The sequence below is a fragment of the Cyprinus carpio genome, chromosome B7 (genome assembly GCF_018340385.1).
Source record: "Cyprinus carpio isolate SPL01 chromosome B7, ASM1834038v1, whole genome shotgun sequence".
NCBI classification, from domain to species: Eukaryota; Metazoa; Chordata; class Actinopteri; order Cypriniformes; family Cyprinidae; genus Cyprinus; species Cyprinus carpio.
The window spans coordinates 43,195,451-43,213,078 of record NC_056603.1 but is presented as its reverse complement, the minus strand read 5'-3'; the positions used below and the strand labels follow the sequence as shown (position 1 = coordinate 43,213,078).

The 17,628-nt window shown below is 35.3% G+C and overlaps 1 pseudogene; it reads right to left on the bottom strand.

Moving 5' to 3' along the window:
• LOC109055375 overlaps positions 1–16,199 on the bottom strand; it is a 96,137-nt pseudogene extending 79,938 nt beyond the window's left edge.
• Between the last annotated feature and the right edge of the window lie 1,429 nt (positions 16,200–17,628).

Here is a 17,628-nt window from a genome sequence, read left to right as displayed (position 1 = left end):
TTTTCCATTCCATCTCAACTACAGAATTTATTTCTGTGGGAAATGTGGCTTCGTGCACACACTCACTCTCTCTCTCTCTCTCTCTCTCTCTCTCTCACTCTCTCACTCACACACACACACACACACAGACACTTATCTCTAATTTTAGGGGCCAATTACCCAAGGACGCGCAAGTGGAAGGTGTGTGAAAGTGTAGTAGTAAAAAGGTCAGAAAACAAATTGAAGGCCATTATGGGATCGGCAGCATTTGCATACGCTGAAAAGCCAGCGATATATTTTTCAGAGATTAAAATGTGAATGGGCTATTAAAATGTCTCTCCAGGAAGGTTCTCTGCAAATTTATATGTCACCGACATTAAACAGCATTGAAAAAGCAACTTGTGTGATGATTTTGCTGTATAGAAGAGAGTGTACATGGGAAAAAGTCCAAACGACTTTTATTGTAATAAAAAAAAAAAGAAATTGCAATTTGTACAAACAAACAGTAAAAATGCTACAGTAAAATCTAGCTGTTTAACTGTAATTTCCTTATACCACATGAAAAACTCAATGATAAAAAATAGTGTAAAATAGTATGATTTTTGCAAGTAAAATCTTTGAATTACTATGATTTACAGTGAATAATGAATATATATATATATTATATATATATATATATATATATATATATATATATATATATATATATATATATATATATATATATATATATATATATAATATATAATCACCTTTCTATATTTTTATTGAATCATCACAGTTTAAGAGTTCATTTTAAGTTTTGGCAGTAAAATCAACACAAAATACATAAAGTATTGAAGTACAGAAGTACTGTTCATTGTCCTGTATTTGGATACTTCACACACAAATGAAAATACATGAGACCTTAGACAAAATGTTCAGGCTTCTGTTCTGCATGCAAGCAAAGCAGATAGTAATTTATACCTTCAAGCTCCAAAAAGCTGCATTAAAGTGCACAAGTATCGCAAGTCTTCAGAAAGCATACAGTGGCTTTTTTGGGGGAGAAAGGCTTCTAAAGGCTCCATTTATTGAAGAAAAAAAAAAAAAAACGTGAAAAGCAAGACATTGCGCCTGACATCTCATTTGGTTTTCACAAAAGAAAGAAAATAATACTGAAAGGACATGAAGTGAGAGAATATTCCTGCTGAATTCTTTCTTTAAGCCACATTTAAATATGTGAAGGTCGTCACATTTATATTATTCTTTGAAGCCCTGCTTTCAGTAAGACGATCTCTTGTTTTGAAATGAATACTTTTCATATTCTTTCATAATCTCACGATGTATTGCTGAATGCAAAGCAAGCAAACATCAAAGTGACCAGAGAGGAAATACTTTTCATAATGGGGAAAGTCAAAACCTTGATCAGAGAGGACTGACCTCGTATTTTAGAATAAAAATATTTATTTTTAAGTGTAATTGTATAATATAGAGTATGCAAAGGTCACCATATCTTTTCAACATTTTTCTTTTTTTTCTCTCTGTCTGTTTCATTTGTCCATTTCATTGGTCCTGCATATAATACATTTTCACAAGTACATATATTCCATGTAGTCTGAAAAAAATCAGCATGCATAAAAATCTAAATAAATGTACAGAAAAGTTATTTAAAGCTATATATATATATATATATATAGAGAGAGATAGAGAGATAGATAGATAGATAGATAGATAGATAGATAGGTAGAGATATATATATATATATATATAATGCAAAAAAGTCCGAATAAAATATTTGCTTACAACATATTCAATTAAAATTCTAATTTGTCAATTTTTGTAGCTTTCTGAAATATAAGTTTAATTAATAATTTAAATAAATACATTTTTATTAGTAGTAATAGTTTTTTGGGCCATGCATGTTATTACAGAATATTTCAAGCTACTGTATTTCGACACATCGTTTCCAACAATTATACTCTAATATGCCTCATCCACTTAACTGAACTTATTTTCTGCATATTAATGCTTTTAAACCCTGCTGAGGAATCAGACACAGTACTGAATAAATGAAGATGGACGCGGATCATGAAAACATCAGCAAACAGGTTTAATTAACAGTAGGAGGTAAAACTCTCCCTCTTCACTTCAAAGCTTGAAAATGACTTAATTACTTCCTGTTGGGGTCGTGATTAGCAACATTAGCAACACGGATCCCATGAGATTAGTTAATTAGCATCAGATTTTGGGACTCAATAATTGATGACAAAGTAGAATTGACTTTCTATTTATATTTTCTATTAGCATTGAGGTTGCCAGTTACTGTATATGCTGTGTTTTATTATTATGTGTTTCTAATCCCACCCCCTCCCCACCCCGCCCAAGTTAAACTTTCACATTAAAATAAATGAAATGAAAATGAGAAACTTTGCTTTTTCAACTATAGAATACATTTAAATGTTAAAAAATATATATTTTTTTTTTATATCATAAAATTAATAATATAAAGTTTTCTATATATTTTATTTTATTTAACAAATATTTTATGAATGGTTTTTAGTTGTTTTAGTTAACTATAATAAAATGGCACTGCATAAAAACACAGCAGAATCTGGCTCAAAAACATTACCAAACACTCACCTGTATTGTAGCCGGAGTAGATTTTACCATCAGCTCATCATCATGAGTGTTCGATATGATTCAAACTCCAGCTCTTAATCTACACAACTAACAATTCAACACCCTTCCCGCTTCATATTAACATAGTAACACTTTCATGTGAGGATAATGATTCTCAGGATGAAGACACAGCTGTTGTTGCTGAATATCGCTATTGTGTTAAAACTGGAATCAACAAGATGTGTAAATCATTTGAAAGTGACTGCTATAATTGCGGCTGACCACTAGATGTCATTGGTAGGGTCTGTATTTGAGGCTTTAAAGCTTTGATTTATTTATTTATTTATTTATTTATTTATTTTATAACTATCAGGAAAAAGCCTCAAAAGCTTCACAAGGCTTCATCTGCTCATCTCTAATTACAAGCTTATTGTATTACTGTATTAAAAGCTCATTGTATTATGCAGAGTTATGAGAGAGATGGACTGAGAGATCGTGATTACCTGCATCTGATACAGCATTCATTCTTAGATCAATCTTATATTCACAAGAAAACATTAGTTTGAATGTCCTATGTGGAAAGCAATGTCTTTTTCGCATTATCATTTCATCTGTTAAGATTGATTTCTAATGACAGCGCTGCTCAGTGCATTTAATGGCTGGATCTTACAAGCTGTTGTTAAAAATAAAAATCACTTCCATTTATAGCTTTTTTCAAAATAAAAGTCTGCTGACTCACTCATAAAAACAGTCTCTTGTCGATATCTAATAGAGGGACAATGGAACTAAAATCACCATCATGAACACACACACCATTCTCAATACTAAATGCTACTATTATTTAGGCTAAAAAAATATTATTCATTGAATAATAACATTTATTTTGAATATATATATATATATATACAGTATATATTATTTATTGAAGTCTAAAAACTCTTAAACCTACATTCCATGACACAAAACAGTATTATTTTTAAAATTATAGTGTATTTGGGCATCCACCATGACACTCGCTGTGAGAAATACAGCAAACAGAGTGATACAAACAGTATCACTAGAATATTTCACTCCTGGAAAAAATCTCTCCGCCAATAAGATTCGAGGACCAGAAAGAATCACTGTATAAATATATAACACACGCAGTTTTTAGTTGCAATGTTAAAAGAGCTCTCTCAAAGCCTTTATTATAATTTGTTTCCAAGATATGGCTCAAACTACTTCTACAATGTAAATTAATTAGATTTTTGTATGTTTAATCAATTGTCAAGTACAAACACCATTGCTTGCGAAAGTAATAGCGTCTCTCCTCAATAATCCGCGTGATGCAAGTCATTCATGAAGCACAAGAGGTGCAGGATATATATATATATATATATATATATATATATATATATATATATAATATAATATACATTTCCTGATAGTTTGTATATTATATATATATATATAATATACAAACTACAAAAATGACTATTTTAATTAGTATATTTGTCTTTACCGCCCCAAAGGAAGATGCTAAAGACCACGCTTGAAAGAAAGACACGTGAGAAACTCTCAAAGCCCTGAAATGCAAATTAAACAAATCAATAAACACTGAAAGTGTCAGAGGAGTACTTGTGAAAACGCCGTCTTGCATCACTTTCCCCAGACTCGACACAGCTCTGGTGTGAACATATATTTAATTGAGTGTAGATTTGTTTAATTTATGTACACAAGCTTGAGAGGTAAGCATCTATTTTTGAATCCATTTCGGTTGTTGTCATTGAGTTAGGTGATGCACAGCACACACATATCACACCAGCCAATATATTTTATGAGCATACATAACCTGTGCCCTACATTCTGAAAATCGGTTCCTGTTATGAAGAAAGTCATAAGAGTTACTGAACACAACGGTGATAAATCTAGAAAACAAAGTTGTGTCATAAATGCTGTAGATGTATTATGTCTAGAAGAGTGACTGTTGCAGGGACAGAGGTCAAGGGCATCATGGGAGGAAAGCTGATCTTGCTATGTAATGTCATGTTGCATTGTGACGCAGCAAAAATCATCACCACTAATTGTTCTTATAGGTCTATTTGGAATTTGTTTTTAATACATTTATTACAGCACTGTATTTTTCATGTAGTTTGGGGTGCTTTACAAATATTATTTTTACCTTATTCTGTGATCCAAATCCATTTTAGGCTGTAGTTAGAGGTTATTAAGAAGACACTGAAGTTTCAAATTGAGTTTAAAAAAAAAAAAAAAAAAAAAAAACAACTTAATTCTGATCATGTGTAGCTTGCAACTGTTGTTAGCTGTAATTATATATTATTTGTCAAAATAATTCACTCATATTTTTTTTTTTTCATCCAGAAATATTTTTGATAATAAATATATATAATTTTTGATATTAAATATATATCGGGATCAATGGCAAACAGCTGTCACTGGGGCAGTACCTTTAAAAATGTGAGTAATTATGCTCAATATACATAATTTAGATTAATTAATAATTTAGAACAAAACTAGAACAATGTATAACAGAATTTGTATCTTAAAGTTGGCATCAATGTTATTTTGCATTCATACTGTTGTAGTTTTTATTATTTTGAATTCATTTTAAATTTTTAAATTTTCAGTTTTAATTTAAATCTAATCTAATCTAATTTAATTTAAATGTTGTTGTATTTGTTATCTATCCATCCATCCATCATCTTTATAGTTTTTGTTTACATTTATTTTAGTTAAATCTAAAGGAAAGTTAGAAATATTGCCTTAAGCAAGTAGTTGAAATGAAATGTTTTTTTTTTTATAGTGTATTTTATTTCACTTAACTTTTGCTGTTGTTGTTGTTGTTGTTGTTGTTGTTTTTAACTTCACCCTATCTATTTTGTAAATCTATGTTATTAATGTTTCACTTTATTTTTATTTATTTGTTTATTTATCCTTGTTCTAATCAACACATACGCCACAACTCAGTCATCTGGTGAAAATTACAAATGCTATTCTCATTTAATCACAGTTTTATTTGCATTGAACGCTCAGGTGTGTGCATGAGACACTGATTTATCTGCCACACAAAATAAATACAATAAAAATCTCACTCTGAACTCATGGCATCATTTATGCCATTGTTATACATTGCTGTATCACCCAGCTTCAAAAGTGCTCTATTTTAAAGCATTAAATCATTATGGACAACATTATTACTTTCTGTAAAGCTCCTTAGAAATGATGCATATTGTGAGTTAAATATAAATTTGCCTTGACTTTGACTTCATATACAAACCCGATTCCAAAAAAGTTGGGACACTGTACAAATTGTGAGTAAAAAAGGAATGGAATAATTTACAAATCTTATAAACTTATATTTTATTCACAATAGAATATAGATAACATATCAAATGTTGAAAGTGAGACATTTTGAAATGCCATGCCAAATATTGGCTCATTTTGGATTTCATGAGAGCTACACATTCCAAAAAAGTTGGGACAAATAACAATAAGAGGCCGGAAAAGTTAAATGTACATATAAGGAACAGCTGGAGGACCATTTTGCAACTTATTAGGTCGATTGGCAACATCATTGGGTTTAAAAAGAGCCTCTCAGAGTGGCAGTGTCTCTCAGAAGTCAAGATGGGCAGAGGATCACCAATTCCCCCAATGCTGCGGTGAAAAATAGTGGAGCAATATCAGAAAGGAGTTTCTCAGAGAAAAATTGCAAAGAGTTTGAAGTTATCATCATCTACAGTGCATAATATCATCCAAAGATTCAGAGAATCTGGAACAATATCAGTGCGTAAGGGTCAAGGCCGGAAAACCATACTGGATGCCTGTGATCTTTGGGCCCTTAGACGGCACTGCAGCACATACAGGAATGCTACTGTAATGGAAATCACAACATGGGCTCAGGAATACTTCCAGAAAACATTGTCGGTGAACACAATACACCGTGCCATTCACCGTTGCCAGCTAAAACTCTATAGGTCAAAAAAGAAGCCATATCTAAACATGATCCAGAAGCGCAGGCGTTTTCTCTGGGCCAAGGCTCATTTAAAATGGACTGTGGCAAAGTGGAAAAAACTGTTCTGTGGTCAGACGAATCAAAATTTGAAGTTCTTTTTGGAAAACTGGGACGCCATGTCATCCGGACTAAAGAGGACAAGGACAACCCAAGTTGTTATCAGCGCTCAGTTCAGAAGCCTGCATCTCTGATGGTATGGCGTTGCATGAGTGTGTGTGGCATGGGCAGCTTACACATCTGGAAAGGCACCATCAATGCTGAAAGTTATATCCAAGTTCTAGAACAACATATTGTCCCATCCAGACGTCGTCTCTTTCAGGGAAGACCTTGCATTTTCCAACATGACAATGCCAGACCACATACTGCATCAATTACAACATCATGGCTGCGTAGAAGAAGGATCCGGGTACTGAAATGGCCAGCCTGCAGTCCAGATCTTTCACCCATAGAAAACATTTGGTGATCATAAAGAGGAAGATGCGACAAAGAAGACCTAAGACAGTTGAGCAACTAGAAGCCTGTATTACACAAGAATGGGACAACATTCCTATTCATAAACTTGAGCAACTTGTCTCCTCAGTCCCCAGACGTTTGCAGACTGTTATAAAAATAAGAGGGGATGCCACACAGTGGTAAACATGGCCTTGTCCCAACTTTTTTGAGATGTGTTGATGCCATGAAATTTAATCAACTTATTTTTCCCTTAAAATTATACATTTTCTCACTTTAAACATTTGATATGTCATCCATGTTGTATTCTGAATAAAATATTGAAATTTGAAACTTCCACATCATTGCATTCTGTGTTTTATATCTCTATACACTAATAACACTAATGACACTAGTAATTATATATTTAACAAGTATACTTATTATAGTATAAATATAATAAGCAAACTTTTTTTTTTTTGGCAACCTCATTTATGACCCTTGCCAAAAAAAAAAAAAAAAATTTGGACCACTTGAAAAGTTATTTCACTGAAACTTATAATTATAAAAATACTGCATATCATAAAATGCCAAATTGCTGCAGTGATTTATTGGACAGGAAAGCCACTATATTAAAGATTAAAAAATATATCAAAATGTCTGTTGGCTTGCTTTGAAATTACAGAGAAGTTGCTAAGTGCACTTTCTAGAGTGACAGCCATCCGGCTTTGATGTTTTAAGTCTGTCAGGAAGTCTTAGTGTGAGTATAACAGACACTGTGACTGAATATCAAACTACTGCAGATTTCAGACTAATCTGAAGGTAATTTTAAGGAAAACTACTGATGCAAAGGCTGTTACAAAGAATAGAGAGCAAAATGATGCATCTTTAATCCAAAATATCTCATTCTGGCCATTGTAAGGGAGCATCACAGGGATTTTTTGTTAAAAAGGCGATGCCATAATGCACTGTGATGAGTTCAGTGAAGAAATTCATGCGGCGGAAGAGAGAGTTGAAGAAAATGATCATTATAACACTGGATTGTGAATGAACGAGGGTGTGTGAATCCGATTTTAAAAAAATGATTGACAGTCCTAGTAAAACACAAAGCCGTTTTCTGCGTGATCCTGTGATCCTGAGTCATTTCTATGTAAATCTGCATCACTGATGTCACCTTTCCCAGGAAAAGTACAACTTCACATGCTGGCATGATGCAGATGGCACACACAGATCTGAAAAGATTAATATTTCCAGCAGTTTCTGTGCGAATATCACAAATTCTGTCAAGAAATCAAAAGAAAGTAATGAGAAATCATGCAATTCGATACAATAAAGAAGAACGTCTCAGGTTACGAATGTAACCATGGTTCCCTGAGTAGGGAACGAGACACTGCGTCCTCTAGGGGTCGCTATGGGGAACACCTCGTCGTGACCCATGTCTGAAGCATACAATGAAAAAACACCAACGAGTTTGCCAGCAACAGCCTCTGACGTCACTACCGGTGCGACTATAAAACAGGCACCAGGAAAACACGTCATTCACTTCTTCGTCTGAAGCTTGCGCCTGAAGCATGGCAGGGAGCTAGAGGACGCATTGTCTCGTTCCCTACTCAGGGAACCATGGTTACATTCGTAACCTGAGATGTTCCCTTTCAAGGGAACTTCGAAGTGCGTCCTCTATGGGTCGCTATGGGGAACAGTATACCCACGCCGCCATGCTGAGGGGAGTGCAGGCCAGAATCATGGCGAACACTAAGTACCAACTCTACCATTTCAATGGGAGTTGCCCCCGGGACGTTTAGGGAGGAAGATTAAGGAGGGAGATTAAGAGAGGATTTCTCCCCCGCAGAATGAAAGCTCTTTCTGCAGGGGGCATCCTCTCATAGCCGTTTTCGCGCATCACCTCGATGTCGGCAAAACTCTTATGCTGAAACCGATGGATGCGAGAAGAAAACAGCCTCTTTAATTTCCTTTCGATCTCTGTATGGAGATCAGGCAGAAATGGAAGGCTCACCTGAGCTGGAGGGCTATGGTCGGAAAGATAACGCTCATCGAGGCGCGATCCATAAACTCCAGCAGCTCTACATACGCAGGGCAGGAGAATTGAGAAGGCTCAGCCTCAGCTTCTTCACCATCCTCAAATATCTCCTGCTTTTCCTGAGTAAAAACCCAGCAGAGCACTAACCTCAGTATCAGAAAGTGTTAAAGATATAACATCATCCTCCCGAGGCTCTCTCTCGTCCGACGCCATTTTGAGCGCGAAAGGGAAAGTCCCTCATTAACCCATTCAGACAGAGCCACCTGAAATTCTCACGAGCTCATTCTCCTCCGTGCCTCAGCAGTGGCGGGTCCTGAACCGCGGGAAGCAGATGGCTGCCTTTTTTTTTCCTCGGAAAGAGAGACGAACGAGAGCAGAGCTTTTTCCTTGAAAAAATGCTCGCAATGCACGCAGATTGCCTCCTCAAAGACATCGCGTGCGTGCTCTTTACCCAAACAAATCACATAAAGATCGTGTGTGTCATCGGGTGTCAAATAATGCCGACACGGATGCATACATTGTCTAAACGCTTGCTAGTAGTCGCCATGATAGACAGAGAAAGAGCGCTCTTACCGGTTCTTTCAGATGCACGCTTCAAACAAAACAGTCAGTGAAGACGAAGAAGAGAATGACGTGTTTTCCCGGTGACTGTTTTATAGTCGCACCGGTAGTGACGTCAGAGGCTGTCGCCGGCCAACTCGTTGGTGTTTTTTTCATTTGTATGCTTCAGACACGGGTCACGACGAGGTGTTCCCCATAGTGAATTATAAATGCTTCCAATTGCCATTCATTATTTTTAGCAGCTTATATGAAAGCAGTTCGTAAGTTCCCTTGATTAAGAGAAGTCAGAACATTAATGATTTCATTCATGCATGTCAACAGAATGCTTCCAATTGCCATTCAATTATTTTTGAGCAGCTTATATGAAAACTGAGATCCAACAAACTTTTGGGCTACTGTAAATAAAAACATGACATTAAGACACAAATCAATTCATAAAATCAAACAAAATCCTATGATTTTTTTCATACAGACATAATCAACAGAACAACACTCAAAAATCACTATAACACATATATAACACTGAAAAACTGAGATAATACTAATTTACAACTTTCAAAAATAAATGACATGAGATATCTATAGAAAGCCTGACATTTATGAAACTAAACAAGGGAAACTATTCTGAGATAATTTCCCATATGAATGTCCAACGTCTCCCGTTCAAAAACGACGCGCGCTTTTGAGATTCAAATGTTTTGATTTGTTATTTTACTGTTTTGCTTCGCGATGAGAGGAATAAGACATAATCACCCCCAACAAGATGTGATGTGTTGTGGTTGAGGATTTGAGATTTTCCTCAGAAAAAAGAATGAAGCACTTTATTCAGCAGAGATCATAAACATGAGATTCCTCAGAAAAAAAATGAAGCTCTTTTTATTCAGCAGAGATTTAAACTGTACTAGTTTATCACATAACGTGTAAACATTTACAGACTTTTTCCAAACTATAATTCCTGTAAAGAAATCAAGTGAATTATTATGCATATTGCTTGACACTAGATACTTCAAAAGCTTGATGTCAATCATACTAGCTAGATCTATACAGTAACAAATATGTGTTCTTTCAATTATCCCCCCTAAAAATAGGAAAAAAAACATCAGCTTTGTTAATAATAATAATAATAATAATAATAATGATGATATTGATAAATAAAAATAAGATTGTTAAAGGATTTCTGAAGGACTGTGTGACTGGAGTAATGATGCAAAAAATTCAGTTTAAAAGCTTTGATTTTTCTAATAAACTGTTTAACTGCGCTCACAAGTGACGTCATGTTGTGGGATAATTATATATTCTAAATAAACTACAAACATATCTACATTCTTTCACACAGCTGAAGGCTCATTATGCACTTGTCTTCTCAGGTTTCATGATAGTTGACGCCTACTCGCATATACCAACAAAAAGTGTTTTAGAAAATTTAAATCAATATATTGTTTTCTGTAAGTGAGTAAACACAGATGATTTTCACATCATTTAGAAAAAAAAAATTCTAGGCTACAAGCTCTCAGTTCTGGGAACTCTGGGAACCAATGTCCCTGTATGTGTTTTATTGCCTTATTCAAGTGATTTAACATTTTTAGTTTATCATAACGCATAACTTTTTTTTCCAAAAACATTCATGTACAACCATATTTCAATTACCTGTTAAGTTTTATTACTTATCCATAACACATAAACATTGATATAATTCAAAATTACAATCATCAAAAATTACCTACAAAATCTCCAATTCTCAAAAACAAATATTAAGTAAACAATACTTACAGTCATGCATATGTAAAGAAATAATAATTTAATGCATATTGCTTGACCGAGACTTCAGATTCATCAACTAGCTAGATCTATACAGTACAATATGTTTATATGTTATCCAATGAATAGGATTCTACATTTTGTTAAAAATCTGTTGGATATTGATTAAATATCTTGTATACATTTTGCCTTTAAAATCTACTAAATTGCAACGTCAGTATTATAAATAATACATACAAAATACAATAAAATAACAAAATAAATAAAAAATTATAATAAACTCTATCAAAAACACTCACCAAACATACATCAAACACAATACAAAAACAATAGACTTATGACATTACCTATAAATATACACTTAACTTTAAAGTTCAAATAATTGCATTTAATATAAATTTAAATGTAAATATTTTCAATTAATTGCAAAAAATGTCTGAAAACTTTACATTCAGTTCTCTTTTAAAGTATGTTACTTCCATAAGTACTCTTTTTAAACATACACATCCTTTTAACAAGCGTATTCATATTATTCATATGTTTAATTGCCATTGGCATTTCAGATGTTGTCATTGAGTTGATTGGGTGTTTCAGTGTCTAGAAACACAAATACTAATGAGATCCTGTAGGTCACCAGGCTAATCTCAGTAGAAACACAATGCGCTGGATTTCCGGACGTCTCTTTGTAAGGGTCTCTGGTGCAGCGCTCGGGCAGTGAAACTGTGTGATTACAGTCTATCTGAAGCCGAATCTGAGGCCTTGAGCGTGAATGTGTGATGAAATGCAATAAGAAAGATTAAAGTTGCTCTGTTTTGAGTGAGAAAAGGTGATGCCCGGATGAGCAAGGCTGAGCGAGCTGCCAGTTCTCCCGCCATCAGAAGTCAAAAATGGACCATAATTGTTTCGATGTCTGCCGAGAGCGGCCGAGTGGCACTCCACTTTTTCATCTTTCTCTCTTTCATCTGAGGAGCAGATGGCAGAAGACTTAGGTGCTTTGAAAATCGAAGATTGCAAGCCAGCGTGAGTTTGCACTTGGGGAAACGATTTGGACTTTAAAGTTTGTGGGGAGTCTGAAGTGAATGGCGTTCTGTTTGTGCTAATTTGCTCTTTAGTGGAAGAGAACATTCAGAGAGCAGCCACTCCACCACGGCCTGACACGGCAGAAATGATTCACTCGCTCTTCTGAAGGAGTGCTGAAAAGGAAAGAGGCCTTCCATGAGATGTTTCCGTCACCGTGTCTGAAATAACAGTGCATGAGCCACTCAGAAGACTAGAGAGAACGTCCTGGACCGGGTCTTTATGGAGCTCCAGTTTGGAGGACACTTCACTGAAACTGTAGATGCTCACACCGCCTTAGGTCGGCCTGTTCAAGCATGTATAACAACAACTATCGATTACCATTGATCAAACTGTTAATCACATGAAATGAATTTACAACAAAACATTGCATTTTTATTGTCAAGCAAGATGATGCACAACAGAATTATATAAATTAATGAATAATTCACTGGTTGCATGGTATTCCTTAAAATTATTTTGTATTGAATTGTGTTTTAGTATACAGTGGTAATATTTTTTGGTCATCATTTCTTCAAGTTAAACTGGACTTTTATTTTGACGGGTTGTTGTGAAGGTCTTTCAGTTTTACTTTCAGTTTCAGTGTGTATTTGATGGTAGTTTTTCTCAAATTAAATGAAATAAAGCTGCTGAATTGACTCTCAGGCTTGTCTGAAGTTTGTGTGTCCATGTCCTCATATACTGAGATGCAGACACTGAAAATACAGCGAGCGATGAGCATCACATGAGTTTGAGTTTGTGTATCAGACAAAACCATGCTGTTCATTCACACAGAGACACACAGAACATATGTCCAACTTATGAACAAAGGTAAACAATCAAAATATGAACTCACTAAAGTGTGTAAAGAGCTAATAATCTAGTCCTTATTAAGTCAATGTAAATATATCAAAAATGTATGATTTTGAACTTCACAAGCTAATTTACATTCACAAAATGTTTTGATTTACAAATGCAAAACATGATTGATAAGACCCAGGTGTGTTCAAATGTTTGAATATTTTTACATTCACAAATTGATTAATGGATCTGCATTTGCAATTCATCACGTATTTGTGTGTGTCTATGTGTGTGTGTTTTCCTCCTGACTTTGCTGTAAGGTTTCCATTTCCATGCAAAAATACAGGTATGATATATATGGCCAGTATATATGGCCATTTACTGTATGGATGTGTTTTTATACACTAAAGTTTAAAAGTTCAAAGATTTAAATGTTTTTGAACATTTGAAGTGTCTTTTGCTCATCGAGGCTGCATTGATTTGAACAAAATTACAGTAAAACAGTAAAATTCTGAAATATTATTTCAATTTAAAGTAACTGTTTTCTATGTTATAGCTTTTGAAACGTAATTTATTTCTGTGATGCAAAGTATAACACTAACACTTTAGTAATACTGAATAAAAAATACCAGCAAGAGACGACAGAGCAGATACAAATAGCATCACATTACAATCTGATGAAATTATATCTCATTCACACTGATCAGATCATTCTCAAACAATACACTACACCAGAACGCAGTTTAATCAAGACAAAATCATTTCCCTAGAAAATGTTTTCTATTAAAAAAAGTTATAGCTCAGCAGTTTTTAATCAAATATTGCTCAACTCTATAGCTGTGACTGAAATTGCATACAGCTAACTTTCTGACTTAAAAAATCAGGCTGCAAGCGGACTGTGCTTATAATGAACATTACGTCACACAGACGGTCCTTAAAATGTTACAGATCATGGGCCTCAGTTAGATGTTCATTTAATGATCCTAAGTGTGAAAGTACAACCAAAATCTTCATATAAACAAATGCATAAAACATTTGTATCCAAAAATCTATTGAATATTATATATTATAATATTAAATATTATAATAATATATTTTATTATATATTATAAAAATAAACTATTATTATTATTATTATTATTATTATTATTATTATTTATTACTCTCTAACTATTGGGTTGTTTTGACCCAGTTGCTGGGTTACTACCAAGAAGGTTGGGTTAAACCTTTATCTTAGTTATCTTAATTTAACCCAACCGCTGGGTCAAAACAACCCAATAGCCGGGTTTGTCCATATTTCACCCAGCGCTGGGTTGTATTTAACCCTGCATTTTTAAGATTGTATTATTATTATTATTATTAATTAAACCACTGTTGTAAAAAAAAAGTTGTAAAAAAACTACTTTGCATGAATTGCATTGCTGGTATATGGACATCAACAGGTTTGTATGCATGCTCTTCATTTGGCTTACACACAAAAATATTTTCACATCAGGTTCTGCCTTCCAGATTTATTTCTCACTTATGATGCCTACTTTTAGACCCATATTATTTTGCAAGCAGTTCGTTTTTTTTTTTTTTTTTTTTTTTTTTGCTTGAAACTTTAGTGTAAATCTGTCTTAAATAAATACCCCCTTTCAAAAATATTACTTCCACACACATTTTTTGAACACCCTGTTAAAAAAAAAAATGCACCAAAAGTGATATTCACTGATAAACAGAGCTGGGTAATAACTGATTACATGTAATCTAAACTATGTAATTGTCACAGTCCTCAGCTGGGGTGTCCAGAATGGCCACCAGAGGACACTGTGTTTTTGTGTGAGCAAATGGCTTGTGGTGTGTTTGTTTGGTGCCATGTGCTCTCTCCTGTCTATTGTCTGACTCCACCCATCTTGTTACCTCATTATTGTTTCAGTGGTTCCATCTGTGTCTCCCTCATTACCCTCCTCCTTTGCTCTCTAATTAGTCTCCCAGTATTTGCAGTGCTGTGCTGGTTCATAGTTTGTACATACGTGTGTCGTATGTGGTCAGATGTGTCTGTGTGCTCCATGTTTGGGCCTGCTCTGCCTGTTCCTGTCTGACCTTCCCTTGCCTTGTCGTTCTGTAGCCTGTTCTGGCCTTCCTGCCTGTTTTCCCCCGTCATGGTAGTTTTTGTAAGGGCATCTTCCTGATCCCATCTTGTGGTTCTCGCCCCTCCGCTCATGAATGATCTGAAAGATATAGCAAGCTCCTTTCTCTTCAGCAGAAGAACACCACTATCAAGGAGTCTGCACTTAAGTTTCTGACAGCAGCAGAGGGGCTTGATCTAAACAACGCTGCACTAAAGGTCCTATTTACAACTTCCTTAACAAGCCTGTCTGTGTCTGGGAGATGGGAATGCTTGGGGTTGTAACATTCTGGCATTTTGTGGGTTTCATGTACCAAGAATACCATCGTGAAAGAGGTGGTGGCCTACCTCCCCTTGGCAGTCTGTGAGTAGAAAGGGGGGAGGGCCAAGTCCCCAGTTCTCCAATTACCTTCGGGGAGAGGGAGGAGGAATGAGTGTCCCTTATCAGCCACCTTCCCAGACGTGGCAGAGCCCATTGCAGCCTCCCCTACATCATTCTGGTAAGTAGAGGAGAAGAAGGATTTCATCCACTCTACAAGCTCCAGTGGCCCCAAGTCTGATGGTCCAGGAGGACCCGACTCCTGTGGTCCCAAGTCCAGTGGTCCTGAAGGACCTGACTACAGTGGTCCCAAGTCCGGTGGTCCTAAAGGACCCAGAGGTCCCTAAGGTACCTTCTCCAGAATAGTCTGCCACAGAACAGTTCCTCTCACTTCTGCTGCCAAGAGGGTCGTCAATGAGCAGCCCGGTCTTCTTGTCTTGGCCATGGAGGCTGCCACAGAGCCATCATCTCTCACTTTAATGGAGGAAGGGTCTCTGCTGGCACTGCCAAGACTCCGGGCTCTGCCAGCTCCAACCATGATCCTTGCCCTGCCGGCTCCACCCAAGCTCCTTGCTTTCCTCGAGTTCAGGAGCCCTCAGAGTCCACTCCTAAGCCCACTCAAATCCGGGAGCCTTCAGAGCCCATTCATTAAACCTGCTCCAGTCCGGGAGCCCTCAGAGTACACTCCAGAGTCTGCTGCAGTTCGGGAACTCATGATATTCTCTCTGAACAGTTAACCTGTCCTGTCGCTGCCAGGGAGATTGCTGTGGAACTGTCTGCCTGTCCTGTTACGGTCATTTAGGCTGATACCAACCTCTCTGTGCTCTTCATTGCATTCCTGCTTGGTCTGCCAGTGGGATCATCTGCCATGCTATGCCCTGTTCTGGATTTCCTGCCTGTTTTTATCCCCGTCGGGGTGGTTTTGTTAGTTTTGTTTATTTTTACTATTTATAAAGAGCCCATTTCATTCATCTTTAAGTCCTTGCCTCATCTCTCCACCCCGACCGTAACAGAAATCAGAATACAATTATATCCATATCACATTTTAAAATACTTGTAATCTGTTTTTGATGACATGATTACATTTTATGCATACTATAGCAATAAATTATTCAGAATCTATCAATATTCCCTAATTCTTTTCCATCTTTTAAATTTCCATTTTCTAATGTAGCTTGCTGCTTATACAGCCAGAAAGTCTTCCAGTTTTGAGGACAATCACACAAAGACCAGTCATTAGTCAGGAGGCTATAATTACACAGAAAACTGAGAGGCCACACAGCATTTGAGCACTGGATTTATGAACATTTGCATGCTCACGGTTCTTTGACATTAGTTAATGATCACATAACATTCAGAGAAACAAATAAAATATTCCATCTTTTTTAAGTAAGAGTTTTATTTTGAGTGTTATTTAAAATTGATTTATTTTCATTTTACATTTTTATTAATTCATTATTAGATTTTCATTAAACTTACAAACACCCAGCAATTTCTTTAAAACCCCTGTTTGGGAAACCATGACATAATGTAATGTTTAATGCGCGTCATATTGTTAATAATAATGTATAGAATATATTTGATTTATCTTTGTATTTTTATATTAGTATGGTACAAGATTATACGATATATGATATGATATGATATGATATGATATGATATGATATGATATATGATATGAAATATGATAAATTAGTTAGGTCAAAAGTAATCAAAAAGTAATCAAAAAGTTGTCCAATTATCTAAAATGTGCAATATAATGTATTACCTTACTTACTAAAATTATATTCATCAAATTTCTAACAATTAACAGACAAAAACCAGTAAGTAGTCTACCAGCTCTGCAGATAAATGGCATATGTTGCATATTTTTCAGTTTTCTTCCAGTTCAGTGTGAAAGTCCACTGCGTTTAATTCAGCATAAGTGGCTGTTGCTCTAAAGCAGTTGACTCTATTTCACTGAATAA